This window comes from Lissotriton helveticus, chromosome 9 (genome assembly GCF_964261635.1).
Source record: "Lissotriton helveticus chromosome 9, aLisHel1.1, whole genome shotgun sequence".
NCBI lineage: Eukaryota > Metazoa > Chordata > Amphibia > Caudata > Salamandridae > Lissotriton > Lissotriton helveticus.
Window position 1 is genome coordinate 628,595,758 of NC_136070.1, and position 17,351 is coordinate 628,613,108.

The 17,351-nt window shown below is 44.1% G+C and overlaps 1 protein-coding gene across 1 annotated transcript in view; it reads left to right on the forward strand.

Annotated features, from left to right (window-relative positions):
• Window positions 1-3,415: 3,415 nt before the first annotated feature.
• LOC144781711 (cytochrome P450 2F2-like) overlaps window positions 3,416-17,351 on the forward strand; it is a 797,810-nt gene continuing 783,874 nt past the window's right edge. The window contains exon 1 of the mRNA XM_078660686.1: window positions 3,416-3,539. The gene's annotated coding sequence lies outside the window, so the exon portion shown is untranslated. The remainder of the gene's footprint in view (window positions 3,540-17,351) is intronic.

Genomic DNA, 17,351 nt, shown 5'->3' on the forward strand with positions numbered 1-17,351 from the left:
AATTATAATTAATTAAATATGTAAATTTATTTATTGGTATTAATTTTTAATTAATTGTTAAATAATTTATATTTGGTAATTAATTAAATTTTAATTGGCAATTAATTTTAATTAAGTGATTAATTGTTAATTATGTTAATTTTAATAATTTATTTTCTGTAGCGGGTTGTGGGTGTATAGGGGAATAGGGTGGGAAGTAATTTAATTATAATTAAATAAATATGTAAATGTATTTATTGGTATTCATTTTAATTAATTGTTAATTAATTTATATTTGGTAATTAATTAATTTTAATTGGCAATTAATTTTAATCAATTGATTAATTGCTAAATATGTTAATTTTACTAATTTATTTTCTTTAGCGGGTTTATAGGGGAATGGGGTGGGAAGTTATTTATTTATAATTAATTAAATAAATAAATGTATTTAATTGTATTTAATTAGAATTAATTGTGAATTAATTTTTAAATGTTAAAATATTAATTGTTAATTTGTAATTCATTTGTATTAATAGGTAAATAATTGTAATAATTATTTTCAATTTGTCATTTTAATTGATTAATTATTATATTATATTAAATTTGTAATTACTTATAATTAATTTGTTATAGATATTAATTTATATTTACAGAAATAATATATGAAGTATTTAATTTCACTACTATTGCACTCTCTGGAGTGGGAATAGTAATTCTTACCACTATGCTATCCAACGCTTTCCCTACTGTTGCACTCATTGGAGTGGGAATAGTAATTTTTACCCCTACACTATCCAACGCTTTCCCTACTGTTGCACTCACTGGAGTGGGAATAGTAATTTTTACCCCTACGCTATCCAACGCTTTCCCTACTGTTGCACTCTTTGGAGTTGGAATAGTAATTTTTACCCCTACGCTATCCAACGCTTTCCCTACTGTTGCACCCACTGGAGTGGGAATAGTAAATTTTACCCCTATGCTATCCAACACTTTCCCTACTGTTGCACCCACTGGAGTGGGAATACTAATTTTTACCCCTACGCTATCCAACGCTTTCTCTACTGTTGCACCCACTGGAGTGGGAATAGAAATTTTTACCCCTACGCTATCCAACGCTTTCCCTACTGTTGCACCCACTGGAGTGGGAATAGTAATTTAAACCCTACGCTATCCAATGCTTTCCCTAATGTTGCACCCACTGGAGTGGGAATAGTAATTTTTACCCCTACGCTATCCAACGCTTTCCCTACTGTTGCACCCACTGGAGTGGGAATAGTAATTTTTACCCCTACGCTATCCAATGCTTTCCCTACTGTTGCACTCACTGGAGTGGGAATAGTAATTTTTACCCCTATGCTATCCAACGCTTTCTCTACTGTTGCACTCTTTGGAGTGGGAATAGTAATTTTAACCCCTACGCTATCCAACGCTTTCCCTACTGTTGCACTCTCTGGAGTGGGAATAGTATTTTTTACACATCTGCTATTGTACGGTAATAATATTGGATATTATTTAATTATAATATGTTACTATATATATATGTTTTAACAAATATGATTGTAAAACAATTTTTTTATAACTTTTAATAATTATTTAATTATTATAAGTTAATTTAAGTATTTTTAAGTATATTTTAGTAATTAATTTTAACTATTAATTTAATTTAACACTGTTTTTAATAAAGTCGATATTTTAATTAACTATATTTTTGTAAACGATATTTTGGACTCGATATTTTTGTACTTACCTGTTTGTAGATACAAACTCGATATTCTGTCTGTCGATATTTTGGCATCGATATTTTTGCTAGTCGATATTCTGTCCGTCGATATTATGTCAGTGATCCAGATTAAATTAATATGAAATGCGGTTGGGAATAAAGCATGGGAAAGTGAAATTAAGGGGTAGGAATATTGAACAATGAACCAAAAGAAGTGCCCTTACATTAGTATGGTGTGATGACCTCTCCCCATCCCCTTGTCCAATCGGAAGAGGGGATTCACGAAAGTGAAACATTGGGGGGGGTACATACATTTAGAATAGTATAACTAAGGTAGGTTCAGTCAGTTAGTTGTCAGACTTGTCACCAACCTGTCACAGACCCATCAGACGCAGAAGACGGCGGATTCCACAGAGGTCAGAGACGCTGTTCGAGCACTCTGAGAAAAGAATCGAGAGAGAAGAGACAGAGAGAGAGAAGAGTCAGAGAAATTGCTGAAGAAGACAAACCTGTCCATCTAGAAGGGGGAAGAATCGGGGAGAGCAGTACCAGAGAGGGGTGCGACGCTAGTGTGGCACTTAGAAGAGGTCACCTGTCCTGACCTGAATCTGTCCTGAACTGTTGGCTCCTGACTACTCAGCAGTCCCTTTCCCAGCTCCTTGACCAGGGTTTGGTCCTCACACCATTCTAGATAAATATAAATCTGTGTGGTATGTCCTTGTACCGTTTCCTTTTCCACCCTTCCCAGGTACCAACGTCATGACATTTTACTAAGTCTTTATGTTTTACTTTGATCATTTTCTCCTTAAAAGTTGGAGTTTGACATGTATTAGTCTTTGACTCACAAAATGTTTGCATAGATAAAGCTTTTACAACTCTCTCGAGTCTGTGGTCATTCAAATTAATAAAGGTAAATGTAATATCTACCTATTCTGCTAACAACCTGATCAATTGACCAGAGAAAATTGAGAACTAAGGTGATATGGTTTGGTAAGAAATGGTATAAAGGTACATTTTATCATAAGGTAAATATAAGTCCTAATCACCAGCGGTGATTATATCAGCTTATGTATACATGTGTTATGGGCCCAGGTGAGTATGGTGTTTTAAAGTAACCCAAGCTGGTAATCTTGCTGCATCACCATCATGTGCACTTAATAGTGCCCATCACCCCTCCTCCCCACAGTTGTCATGCATTGCAGGGCCCCGCCCTATGATGCGACAAAAGAACTGGGAATTGAGGAAAAAACTGCACCACTGTTGAAATACCATCAGCTTTGTCAAGACTGAAGGTGCTATGTCCAGACACGTGATTCCCACACGGGCCTTAAGGGAGGTAGACAAACTATCGCCCAAAGAGACTAATTATGAAAGTTGGACAGCACCCTTCAAAAAGTTACACATTAGTTGCAAAAACAATTTTAGAACATATTGATAAACAGAAATGATAGTTTTCCCAAATATTCAGAAAGACACACAAAAGTAGTGACTTGAATTTTCTTTCTTTTATTCAATTTTTATTCTTTATTTTCTTTTTTTGAAAGTTGCGGATAGCCTACTATGATGCTGCTCCTGGCAGCCCACAGGGGGGGGAAGATAAAGAAAATGATAATAAAATCGATTTATTGTCGTTTTATATATCATATCTTTTCATCTGCTGCCACCTGGTGGGGCGACGCGCCTCCACTTTAATAGAGGTGCCGCCCTGTCCCAAAAGAGCGGCGAAGCAGGGGAAACACTATTCGAAGAAGACACAGCACCAGAAGAAACTAGGAGGCGACTCAAACTGGACGGCCGCCGAGCAGCAGCAGTTACACTGAAACTTTCCTAGGATTTATCGGTGAGTGAGTGAAACGAAAACCCCGGTGGCTCACGGCGTGAGTCTGTCCCTTTGACACCAGCATTATCACCCTTAGACAGCTAGTTACAGCCGGGTCGCAGGTGTGTATTTTCAATCTAGTAGTCTATCAGGTGTTTTCATCACGATCGATTCGCTCTCCGACTCCGCTAAGTAGGACATTTGTGTCAGGGCTGCGCATTTCTCACCTGAGCGTGCAGCGGGTCTCTCGACTGCTCGGTGCCCTTTCCTTGTTGCACAGAGTTTGTCGGGCAATGTCTCTTTGAGAAGAGGGTACATTGCGTGGCTGGCTGCATTAGGCATAAAATGAAGCTTCTTGGCACCCAGTAACATGAAAAGTAGATACCGACTTCCAAAGAAACTCAAGAACTCTGTGTCCTGTTTTCGAAGTATCAAACACTACCCCGTGTTCATGTATATACGGAAATACGTGGTGGAGCCAGTTTTTTTTGTGTTTTACAACGGGTTGAACTGATTTAGTGGGCTCTGGGGCAAACATATTTTTTTATTGTTCTGAGATCCAGAATACTTAGCACAGAAGCATCTCTTTCTTTCTGGTGACATAGATGCGAAAGAGGCAATCCTAGGAACGAGTGCCTTTTTACAGGTTCGTAGGACCAGACACGATCCTATGATGATCTACTGTATTGTACTCTTATTTATATAGTGGATACTACCTCTGATAAGGCGTCGAAGCGCTTTAGGCCAGTCTGCACACTGCTCTCGAAGTAATGGTTTGTCCAGTATTATTGATTATTATTGTTGGGTTACTCTTGTCGACCCAAGGAAACCATTCCATGCATCAATCCATCTTCTTTTTGGTGGATATATTATTACCACTAAGTTGTGATCATTTATTAGTTGGGAAGGAATCAGGGTGAGTGTTTACATGGACTTAATTGGTCTTCATAGGTTGTATTTGCTCGTGAGGAAGTGTCACTCTAAGGGGCATATTTACAAGGGAAGTGGCGGAGTGAGGCGCTAGCCTTCGTAGCTCAATGCCTCACTCTGCCACTTCAGAAACAAAGTGCTGCACCATATTTACAAGAATGTGGCGCAGCCCTGCGTTTCCCCCTGCGCTGGTGCTAAATTTAGCAGCCTAGCGCCAATGCAGGCACCCTTGCACCATAGTTCAAGGGTGTCTGCATTGATCGGAAGATTGTTTATGTGAAGGAATGCCCCCCTTTCTGCACATAAACAATCATTTTTGAAAAATGCAGTTTTGCAACTTCTATGTGTTCTGTTTAATGCAGCACACATAGAAGTTGCAAAACTGCATTTTTTAAATTATTGTTCATGGGCAGGAAGGGGGACCTTTCTGTACATAAACAATCATAGGCTCTTTGCTGTTTCCATTTGTGCTGCACAACGCAGCACGAATGAAAACAGCAAAAACAAGGAGAAATTAAACATTTCTCCTCGTTGCGCTAGGGCAAGACCAGGTTTTCCCTGGTCTTAAATTTGGCGCTGCTTTCTATTTACGCCACCCTTGTAAATAGGGGTCAGCGTAAAAATCAACAGGTGTTGCGGTGCAACACCCCGAGCAACACCCATTGCCCTCCCCTTTTACACTAAGCATAGCGGGAAAAAGGGGCCGTATTTGCGAGGCAAAGGTAAGCTGCGTTAAGTGGCTTAACGCTGCCTTGTAAATAAGGCAAAGTCCCTATCGCCACAGGAACGCTGTAAAAAGTGACGTTCCCGTGGAGATAGGGACTTGTAAATATGCCCCTAAATGTCACACATTTGGTTGTTAAATGTCACTCATTAGTAAACTGAAACCATGAATATGTCACTTTTTTAAATGTCACACATAAGCAATATTGTTAGCTATGCTGAAGAAGTGGTCTAAATAGGGGGGATAGTGCTCGGAGGGGATGGAAGGGTTGTCCACCAATATTTGCTGTTTTTTCCACATCGACCATTATCAAAAACACCCCCAAATTGTCCATGTTCTGTACATCTTTTATCAATGCCTTCTTCCTATGAGTTCTTTGTTTTGAAGTACAGGAATCCTATTCTGTGTCCTCATTTTACCTCTTCTAGTGCTACTCACTGTGGTTTACTGTGCCAGGGTGTGGTTTTGAAATGGATTTCCCTCAGGCTTCAGTGCTGCCCATTGTTGGCACCTGTTTTTGGGTTGGACTAACTTATACAGTGCACGCTTTAAGCGCCTTTTGAAATTTAAAATAGTATATAATGCAAACTTTTCAGCTGCTGATAAGATGTCATTGTAATTTACTGTTACCTTTAGTACAACGCGCGTGTTCGAATTCTAGGACAACACAGTGCATTTTCCACAGTGTAGATTGGCTTTTTGCGCTACTGCATTTTGGCATCCTTTAGCTAGTGTGCATCAAACCAGCCTTGAAGAAAGCAGTATCTGTTAGTATTTCTAAGCTTAGGAGGTTAGGAAGGTGCATAAAATAGTGTATTTTATTTTTTTCAATATTTTGCTCTTGTCTTGGCTGGCTTGCAGTTTCTTAATGGAACACGTTTTGTTGGAATTTTGTTTCAAGAACAAGTAGATCAGATCATTAGAATGTTGAGTGCTCCATTGAAGACAATGGAATAGCTCTGGGCTTCTAATGGCTGTTAAAAGCCCAGAGTTCCAACATTCCAAGTTTGTCTTACACAGCAGCAGCTGCTCACAAAGGCCTCAAGGAGTCGGAAGGGATTTCAACCCCCTTTGGCTACAAGAGGCATTTGTTTTACTAATTAGAACTTTCTGCTCTGATGAGGGGAAATGTTCTAATAGCCTTATAGCCCAGTGTAGCTGGGCTAAACCGGCCATTAAAGACCCGCTCCCTTGTTAACCACTTCACTGCTAGGTCTTTCCCCACAGAGCTAAGCCTTTTTTTGGCTATTTGGGGTAGTGTGAGTTTAGACCCCCATAACATGTTGTTAACAAAAGGTATCCACGCCAAACTTGAGTCCTTTTTTCTCAATGTCCTGGGGATTTTGAAGGTAACCAGGGACTGTGGATTTCCCTTAACAGGACTGAGAAATTAGCCTAAGTACAGATAAACTTTGTTTTTTGGGGGAAAAATGGGAAAAAAGTGCTGCAGAAGAAAGCGTCTGTTTTTCCCCCTGCAAATGGCATCAGCAAAGGGCTTGCAGTGCTAACATCACCAAATTTTTCCAACACAATTTTTGCCTTTTACTAGGGCATAGCCCATTGTCCAATTTGTGTGTGCTTTCAACCTCCTTCCAGTTAGTGGTAGAAATGGGTGTGAAACTAATGGTAAATCCCGGAAAGTTATACATTTCTGAAAAGTAGACAGAATTCTAAAAAGTAGACAGAATTCTAAATTCACCAAGGGGGCATTTGTGGAGATCCATCAAGATTTTTCTATAGAAAGTAACAGTTGAAATAAAAAAGTATTGAAATTGAGTTGAAAAAAACAGCCATTTGTGCCCACTTTTTCACCTGCAACTTCTTCTAACAATAGCAGATTTGTGAAATCAATATTCTGTTATCTCTTCTGGACCCCTCTGGTTGCGTGGATATAAAGGGCTTGTAGGTTCTCCAAGAAGGCGACTTGCCCTGAACCAATAAATGAGCGGCATATTTTAACAGTTTTTCATTGTGTACTTGGCTTACAGAAATTCATTGGGTAAAATATAAAAAGGAAAAAATAGATATCAAGGAAACGTATGTATTTCAAAAATCGGCACAAGATACGGCATTTAAAAACAGTGGTTATTTGTGCATTTTTTAATTTGTGGATTACAGGGCATTTCTGGCTATGACTTATTTCTTACACAGCCTTACATTTGGAAGGCACAAATGCCTGGAAAGACAATTGGTAATAACATTTTGTGAGAAGTTGGCCTGGCATATGCTGTCCACTATTCTAGTGGTCACCTTGCACCAGTCCGAATGACCCTTATTGATGTTAGGTTAAAGACAACCTTTATAGAAAGCTATCCTAGTGGTAGCTGTGGAGAGCAGCCATCAGGCTAAGTCTTGGAGGAATGTAAAGCAGCTTGTTTTAACAGTCTATAATCTCGTGAATGATCAAATGAAAGGAGAACCACACCCGGTATATATATATAAAAAAAATATATTTATTCTAAACACATCCCACTAGTCTCTTTATGAGGCTAGTGGCAAATGTACATTCGATAAACTTAATAGCACACAGTAAATTAGCACAATATACGTTGAGCCCTAGAGGTGTACCAAGCCATATATAAATAAAGTGGTATAAGAACCACGACTTGCATAGATACAAGGCCTAGAGCCTTCAGAACCCCTGGGGCCACCAGGAACCACCCAAGGTAGTGACACAGGGGACCCACGGGGGACGCATGCAGTGTCTAAACACAGCCCCGAATCACGATTAACTTCCATGGAGAAAGTCGCGGTTGGAATTTTAAGGATAAATGAGACTTAGAAGAGGACTTGGAGCAAACCTCTTTAGAACTAGGAGGTTTTAGAGTCAACAACCACATGAGCACTGGAGTACTTGAGTTACCTCATCCAGGAAAGCCGGGTGCATAGGTGTCTTTTGATGTCTGGTTTCGTTGTTGATTTCAATGGAGATCTGCTGCAAAAGTGCTGCTGGCGACCAAGTGGAAAGTGTCTGGAGTGATCCAAGCCTGGATCAAAGATGAAAATAACCTGAAAGCAGAGGGGACAGAATCTGGGTCACTAGCCAGTGACCAGGAAGGTGATGAGTGGATGCCCACCGATGTCAGGTGCTTGCAGGTGAAGAAGGTGAAGCTTGACTCTTCAGCCACGAGGACCAGGAGGCGTCGGCGATGACCAGGCACTGGATTCGAGCTGTCCCATGAAGGATGTCAAGTGCTGCAGTGTCGGTGTCCAGATTGGACACCGCAACCCACGCAGAAAGCAGAGATGGTCTATGGTGCAGACAAGCAATGTCTGAGGGACTCACCCTTTGGTGGAGATTCTGGGCATGTCTGGAGCAACCAGGGAACCTCAAGGAAAAGTGGAGTTGTCTTCGAGGAGACCCACCAGTCGACGGACAAGGGATTGTGAGGTAGCCTTGAGCTGAAATGCAAGGAGCAGACCCACGGAACACTCGTGGATTATAGGCCCACAATCTTTGGTGCAGATGGTGCTCAGAGATTGGGCTACAAGTAACAAAATGAACAACTTCGGGAAAAGCTAGGGAAGTGGATGCACTAGCAAATGTGCACGAGTTCTGGTCCCACCTCACTTGTGAGGGCTGCGGGTCCCAGCTTTGCTGGGATCTCGCGTCGGCATCTGAGAAGTCTGGAAGTCCATGCCCTGTGTTGCAAATATTTCGGAGTCTGGTGGGAGCTTCGAGGATTCAGACCGGCAACATGCGTCGTTGGTGCCTGTTTGAACAGGGGAGTCACTCCTTGACCCCAAGGGAGATACTTCCATCCTCTAGTCTTGAGTAGAGCGTCGAAGTTCCAGGATTCAGTATCACAGTTTCGTCCAGATGTAATTTAAAGTCCTGTTGCCAGGGTTCCCTTACTTATACTGAGAGAAAAGAGGTTGGACATACTCTGGGGACCCACCTATGGGAGGGTTTGGAAAGAGGGGTGGCTACACCCATTTCCTTTGTCCAGTTTCATGCCAGAGCAGGGGCTGGTAACCCCTGTAACCGGTTTGAACTGGGCTATGCACAGGGACACCAAATGTGCCCCCAGTGCAGACGTCAAAGCACTCTGAGAGTTCACCCACTCAGCCACAATACACTAAAGCCTGTCTGGCAGGTGGTTACACCTCCCTGTGACAGGAAACCTATTGTCCAGGCCTTCCCCTGCCAGAGTTTAGGTCAAAATATTTCAAAAAGGGGGTGGTGATGGACAGAGTATCTGAGTTAATCAGAACACTCCTACCCCGTCAACAGATCAGGGCTTGATCCATCACCGTTTTTTAGCTCAGTGCACCATCCCAGTTCAGAACCTGGCTATATGCAAATTAGTCTGTCCCTGGCCCAGTGCATCATGGGAACAGGGCAGACCAAACTACCAAGCCAATTCTTCACTGGAAAGGAAGCAAGTTTAGGTCAGCAGCAGGAGGCCAGACTCGTGTCTGTGGCTGCAGCATCAATTTTGTGATGCTGGGGCTCATTTAAACTATTACCGGGCAGACCAGTGTGTACATGTCTTCTCCCTCTAGAAGGGTGGGATTCTACCCCCATCACCAGTACTGGCAGGGGTTAGGATTCCAAATTGTTTGACACCACTTTGGAATCCTACCCCCCTGCCAGTCCTGTTTCCATGCAGCTATTCCAAAGTTAGCATTTACCGCGAGGTTATAATGCACTTAAGAGTATATGGTCTGGCTGCATCACAGAGAAGCCTCAGAGAATAGTCTCTGAAAGCTGCAGAGGGGCCCTGCTCATGCATGGGCACCCTCTCACACAAAACCAAGCACTCTACCTTCAGGATTGATAAGGCCTGCCATAGGAGTGACTGATAGGCTTATATGTGTCTGTGATTTAAAGTGGATATAGGTAACCTATATCTTAGTAAGGGGTGCATGCACTACCTTACCCAGGCTGCAATAGCAGTCCTGTGGTACAATTTTGGAAGGCTTCCCAGAGGTGGCATAACACATGCTTCAGCCCCTGGTAGGCCTCTGGGGGTACCTATGCCCTTAGTACCTAAGGTACCCTAAACTAGGGACTCACAAGGGTAACCCAGTAACCAATCTGGAATGTACCTAATGTACATGGAATCAATTTAGAGAGGAAAGCAGATAGGCTGGGGCCCTGAATAGCAGTATCCCAGCCAAACTAAGTCAAAAACCATCAAAACACCAGGAAAAAAGTGGGGGCAACCATGTAGTCAGATTCCACCTTCCTACATAACCCCCCCCCCCTAACGAAAGGAGATGAGGCTAACCTTGTCCAGGTGAGCCTTTATTGGCTAAGTGGCCATATAAGAAAGTACCTGCACTAGCATGGTTACCACCTGTCTTATGGTCCATTAAGCAATCCCTCACCCTAAGGGTATGAGAGGGTCTCCAACATGGGGCATTACTACCGAGGTGTGTTTTGGTAAAGTAAACGGCTGGTGAGGTGTCTGAGTGGGAAAGTGAAGCCCTAATAGGGTTGGTCTCAGCTTCCTCAGTTCACTGGTCACCATGGATGCCTTTCTTTCCATGAGTGAGTTATACTTTGCTCTAAGGGTCAACCTTTGGCTGCCTACAGCTTGGGGTAGGGTCCCTTTGGTTGGGACACTGGAGGGACATGGTAGGTTTGAGACCACTGGGTCCTAGGTTTGCCTTTGCCCAACAGAGCCCATCTGAGTGTGGTCCCTATTCAATGTTAAAAGGGATCCCTCAGGGGGTTAAGGAATATCCACCTGGCTAGGGCTAGTAGACTGAGTGCCCCTAATCTGCTGATGGGGGGTTCCTCTGGACAAGGAGCCCTATGGGGTCCACTGACCTCCCTGACCTCTTCAGCCCTGAACTGACTGAGGCAGGGTAGAGAGGGGCAGGTTACCTGCTCCAGACTGGGTACCACCTTAGAAGGGTCCCGTGCCAATAGAGGTACTGCCTGGCCAGGCCTGACTACCTCTGGCGCAGTTCCTTCACAAGGGATAGGATCAGTTCCCTGAGGAGGCTGGCCCTTACCAATAGTCTGGGGGGAAAAAGACTGTTCTTCATTCTTTGTGCTCTCTTGTGGAGGAGAGTGGGCCATTCTTTCAGGCTCCATCACTCCAAAATGTCCCTGGGGCTGGGCTGTGGCCCTCGCAGCCCCACTAACTTTCTCAGGGATGCAGGGATGCCCAGCATTCTCAGATGTGTATGTTGTTCAACTTCAGCCCAGGCTGAAATCTCCAGATCATTGCCCAGTAGGCAATCTACAGGCGAGTTAGGGGCCACTGCCACTATTTTTGGGCCTGTGACCCCTCTCCAGCTGAGATTGACTATGGCCATGGAGTGATCTGTTCTGACACCATCAATGTTGGTCACCTGGCACTTAAACTCAGGTAAAAGCTGTTGAGGGGGGACTAGTTTCCCGGTCACCATGGTGATACTAGCCCTTGTGTCCCTGTAGGCCACAGGTTTCTGACCATTGACTATGGGCTCCTGTCTGTACCTGCCAAAAGCATTGAGACCCATAGTAAAAGTGGCATATCCCATGCCACCATCACAGACTAAGGAGGCTTGAGAGGGGGGCCTGTCTAAACTAGGGCTCACCCCTGTTCCCCATGAGAATGCACCTAGCTTTTTGGGTACAACACTACCGCCTGGGGGATTACTACTAGTAGTACCAGGAGTAGTGGTAGTGTTTGTTGGAGGAATATTTTCTTTATTGCCAACTCTAGGGCAACTGGGATCAGTTTTCCAACGGCCAAGCTTTTTACAAACATGGCAATATGGTTTCGTTTCAGGAGAGGAAGGAGTTTGGGACCCACCCCCAAAAGTAGGTTTTTGGGGCCCTGCAGGCGCTTGTCTTTTGATTTATCCCCACCTTTCTCTTGGGACTTGGTAGAATCTTTATTCTAGTCACCACCTTGATTCTCAGGCCTTACCCTGGTTCTGACCCATTTGTCTGCCTTCTTTCCCAATTCTTGGGGAGAGGTCAGATCTGAGTCCACCAGGCATTGGTGTAAAAGCTGTTTTTCACAATTATTAAGGATCTGCCCCCTCATAATCAAATTGTACAATCCTACAAAGTCATGCACCTTGCTGCCCAGTAACCAGCCTTCCACAGCCTTAGTAGCACAATCTGCAAAGTCAACCCAGTCTTGAGTCTGAGCTTTTTGGGTGTCTCTGAACTTCAACCTATACTGTTCAGTGGTTAGTTCAAACCCATCAATCAGAGCACTCTTCAAGACTTAGTAATTGACAGCATCCACTTCTCTGACAGTGAGGAGCTTGTCTCTACCTTTGTCTGCAAAGGAGAGCCACAAGGTTGCTGCCCCCTGCTCCTGGGGGACCTTCTGAACTTTGCAGGCCCTTTCCAGTGTAGTTATCCATTTGTGGATGTCATCCCCACTCTGGTAGGGAGGGACAATCTTGTTGAGGTTTTATGGTCATAAGACCTATCCCTTCCACTAGGGAAGTTGCTGCCACCATGGGACTCTAGTCCCATCTTTTTCCTAGCCCTTTCAAGCTCTAGGGACTCCCTTTCTAAGGCTATCAGCTGTCTCTTGATTCTCAGCTGATGTTCCTGAATTCTCATCTGCCTTTCTCTCTTCTCCTCAGAGGTGCCCCCCTAAGAGAAGAGACTGAGGTCCCTACAGATACACCAGAATGGTCAGACTCCACAGAGGGAGATCTAGGTCTTCTAGGCATACCTCCCACTCTTCCTGGGACAACAAAGAGAGGGCCACCTTGGCCTTCCTCTTCATCTCCAGTAGGAGTTGGATTGTCCAGGTTCAGGTCATTGTCACCTGCCTGGTCAGCATCAGAATCTAAGTCCTGTGGGTTGGTACCACTGGTCTCTGGCTCAGCTGCTGCCCCACCCCCACTGCCTAACCCCTCAGGCTCTAAAGCCTTCTTGAGATTATCTAACAGCAGTATTTCTCTGAGGCGTTGGGTATTGGCACTCTGGCCTATCTTCAATTTCCTCATAGCACACAGAGCCCTTCATTCCGTAAAAGGAAATGTATCTTACTTGGATGTCTGTAACATACTGACATCTGGCAGGGACCCCCTGGTTCCTGGCCTTGAAGACATTACTAATGAGGTGTGGTGTATGTACCTACCTACTCTAGTTATTTACCTACTAAACTCTCTTGAGTTGTAGAAGGGGCGTGCTAAACCCTTGACACACAACTCTAAGTTCAGTAGAAGTTACTGTATTTAAGCTTGTATTATATGTACCTCTGGTACCTTTAGTGGTTTTCAATTAATAAAACACTTGGGATTATCTGGTAAAACAATGGCAAGCTGAAATCCCATACCTGCACAGCAATGTGAGAGTTGTCCTGGCATATGATGTCCACTATTCGATTGGGCACCTTGCACCAGTCCAAACGACCCTTATTGATGGTAGGTTAAAGACAACCTTTAAAGAAAGCTACCCTAGTGGTAGCTGTGGAGAGCAGCCTTCAGGCTAAGTCTTGGAGGAATGGAAAGCAGCTTGTTTTACCAGTCTATAATCTCGTGAATGATCAAATGAAAGGAGAACCACACCAGGTATATATATAAAATATATGTATTCATTCCAAACACATCCCACTAATATCTTTATGAGGCTAGAGGCAAAAGTACATTCGATAAACTTAATAGCACACAGTAAATTAGCACAATATACGTTGAGCCCTAGGGACGTACCAAGCTATATATCAATAAAGTGGTATAAGAACCACGACTTGCATAGATACAAAGCCTTGAGCCTTGAAAACCGCTGGGGCCACCACAAACCACCGAAGGTAGTGATACAGGGGATTCACGGGGGACGCGTGCAGTGTCTTAACACAGCTGTGAATTACCATTAACTTCTATGGGGAAAGTCCCAGTTGGAATTTTAAAGATAAAGGACACAAGGAAGAGGACTTGGAGCAAACCCCTTCAGAACTAGGAGGTTCTAGAGTCAACGCCCAGGTGAACACCTGAGTACTCAAGTTACCTCAACCAGGGAAGCCGGGTGCAAAGGTGTCTTTTAATGTTGGGTTTCGGCTTTGATTTCAATGGCAATCTGCTGCAAAAGTGCTGCTGGCGACCAAGTGGAAAGGGTCCGGAGTGATCCAAGCCTGGATCGAAGAGCAGGAGTACCTCAAAGCAGAGGGGACAGAGTCTGGGTCACTAGCCAGAGACCAGGATTGCAATGAGCAGATGCCCACCAATGTCGGGTGCTTGCAGGTGAAGAAGGTAAAGCTTGACTCTTCAGCCACGAGAACCAGGAGGCATCGGCGATGACCAGGCACTGGATTCGAACTGTCCCACTAAGGATGTCGAGTGCTGCAGTGCTGGTACCTAGATTGGACCCAACAAGCCTTGGCAACCGCAATCCACGCAGAAAGCAGAGATTGGCTTCGGTGCGGACTAGCAAGGTCTGAGGGACTCACCCTTTGGTGGGGTGTCAGGGCACATCTGGAGCAACCAGAGAAGCCCAAGGAAAAGTAGAGTTGCCTTCGAGGGGACCCACCAGTCGACGGACCAGGGATGGCGAAGGAGCCTCGACCTGAAATGCAAGGAGCAGGCCCACGGAACACTCGTGGAGAGTAGGCCCACAATCTTTGGTTCAGAAGGTGCTCGGGGCTTGGGCTGCAAGTAACAAAATGCATAACTTCAGGAAAGCTCGGGAAGTCAATGCACTTGCAAATGGGCATGGTGTCCAGGAGTTCCGGTCCCATGTCACTCGTGAGGGCTGCGGGTCTCAGATTTGCTGGAATTTCATGTCGGCCTCTGAGAAGTTTGGAAGTCCCTGTCCTGTGTCGCAAATACTTTGACTAGTCCTGTGGGAGCTTCGAGAATGCAGACCGGCAAGATGCTTTGTTGGTGCCTGTTTGATCAGGGGAGTCACTCCTTGACCCCAAGGGAGATTCTTCCGTCCTCTAGTCTTGAGTAGAGCGTCGAAGTTCCAGGATTCAGTAGCAGAGTTTCATGCAGGTGTAATCTAAAGTTCTGTTGCCAGGGTTCCCTTACTTATATCAAGAAAAGGGCTTGGACATACTCTGGGGACCGACCTATGGGAGGGTTTGGAAAGAGGGGTGGCTACACCCATTTCCTTTGTCCAGTTTCGCACCAGAGCAGGGGCTGGTAACCCCTGTAACCGGTTTGAACTGGGCTATGCACAGGGACACCAAATGTGCCCCCAGTGCAGACATCAAAGCACTCTGAGAGTGCACCCACCCAGCCCCAATACACTAAAGCCTGTCTGGGTGTTGGTTACACCTCCCTGTGACAAGAATCCTATTGTCCAGGCCTCCCCTGCCAGAGTTTCAGTCAGCAGCAGGAGGCCAGACTCGTGTCTGTGACTGCAGCATCCATTTTGTGATGCTGGGGCTCGTTTAAACTATTACCGGGCAGACCAGTGTGTACATGTCTTCTCCCTCTAAAAAGGTGGAATTCTACCCCCGCTGCCAGGACTGGTGGGAGGGGTAGGATTCCAAAGTGTTTGACACCAAACACAACATGTTTCCATGCAGCCATTCCAAAGTTAGCATTTACCGTGAGGTTATAATGCACTTAAGAGTATATGGTCTGGCTGCATCACAGATCAGCCTCAGAGAATAGGCTCCGAAAGCTGCAGAGGGGCCCTGCTCATACATGGGCACCCTCTCACACAAAACCAATCACTTTGCCTTCAAGATTGATAAGGCCTGCCATAGGAGTGACTGATAGGCTTATATGTGTCAGTTATTTAATGTAGATATAGGTAACCTATTTCTTAGTAAGGGGTGCATGCACCACCTTACCCAGGCCGCAGTAGCAGTCCTGTGGTGCAATTTTGGAAGACCACCCAGGGATGGCATAATACATGCGTCAGCCCCTGGTGGGCCTCTGGGGTACCTATGCCCTTAGTACCTAAGGTACCATATACTAGGGACTCACAAGGGTAACCCAGTAACCAATCTGGAGTGTACCTAATGTACATGGAATCAATTTAGAGAGGAAAGCAGATAGCCTGGGGCCTGAATAGCAGGATCCCAGCCAAACTAAGTCAAACACCATCAAAACACCAGGAAAAAAGCGGGGGCAACCATGTAGTCAGATTCCACCTTCCTACACATTTGTTGTGCAAATCCGTGTTTCCCTAAGTCTTGTGATAAATATGACATCTTACTCTTGTACATAGGCCTAGTGCCCGCACCAGGAAATGGACCAAAATGCAATGTGTATGCATCACATTTTTTCGCCGAAACTGGAACTTTTTTCATGTGGGTAGTTCTAGAATCTTGTCCCTAACTCAGCCGGCACTAAGGGAAACCTAGTGATCCAGTGTGACACCAATAATTGTTCAGGGGTCAATACTCAATAACATCATACTATAATGGCCCATACACATTCACCGAGAATCCCTGATTCACTGGGGTCAATTCATTTGTGCGTTCAATTCTTCCTTTCCATAGATTCAAATGAGACATTTTTAATAACTGATTCTCTACATCAACTTTCCTTCCACTTGGCCAATGGCCCAATTAGTTGAATAGTAGATGGCAATGATAACTACTCACTTAGGTAGCATTTAGTCAATTAAATGATCACGGACTCTCTGTAAAGTTATTAAAGAATTATATCTCAAATTGTTAAGGATTATGCTCAACTGCATTTGGTCACATATTACAAACACTGAATCTCACAAAAGGAGAAATTTCATGTGCAAACTTGAATGAATACAAACTCATCCAAACAAACCTTGACTTTATGCAATGAAGGAGTGGATAGAGTAAGAGACAAAAGTTTCAGCAAAAATATATGCGTAACATAATACACCTAACGGGAGGGATGGATGAAGAGACAATAGTTTCATCTAAATAATACATATCAATATCATTGATGGAGTGGATAAGTGGAGAGACAAATGTTTCAGAGACAAAATACATCAATAAGTAAAATTCTGAGGACAAGTTAGACTAAATACAAACCTATTGGTCTGTAGGAAAACTACCCCCTCAACCTAGGAGATGGTGGGGGTTCCCCGAAATAGAATCAGAGAACGAAGGGTAAAATGGACAGGAACAGGACAGTTCAGGAACAGCTAGGCCTCTCTGCAAACTGACAGACAGTGTTGCATCTCCACTCTTTCTCTCCTGCAGCCTAAGCTTAAACCACATCCCTAAATGTACCCCAATAATACCATAAAAGGAACATGTCCGTCTCACAATTGCTGCAAACTTCCATAAAACTCTCAAAGGGATTGGTGGGCTTGGGAGGTGGCGTTGTCA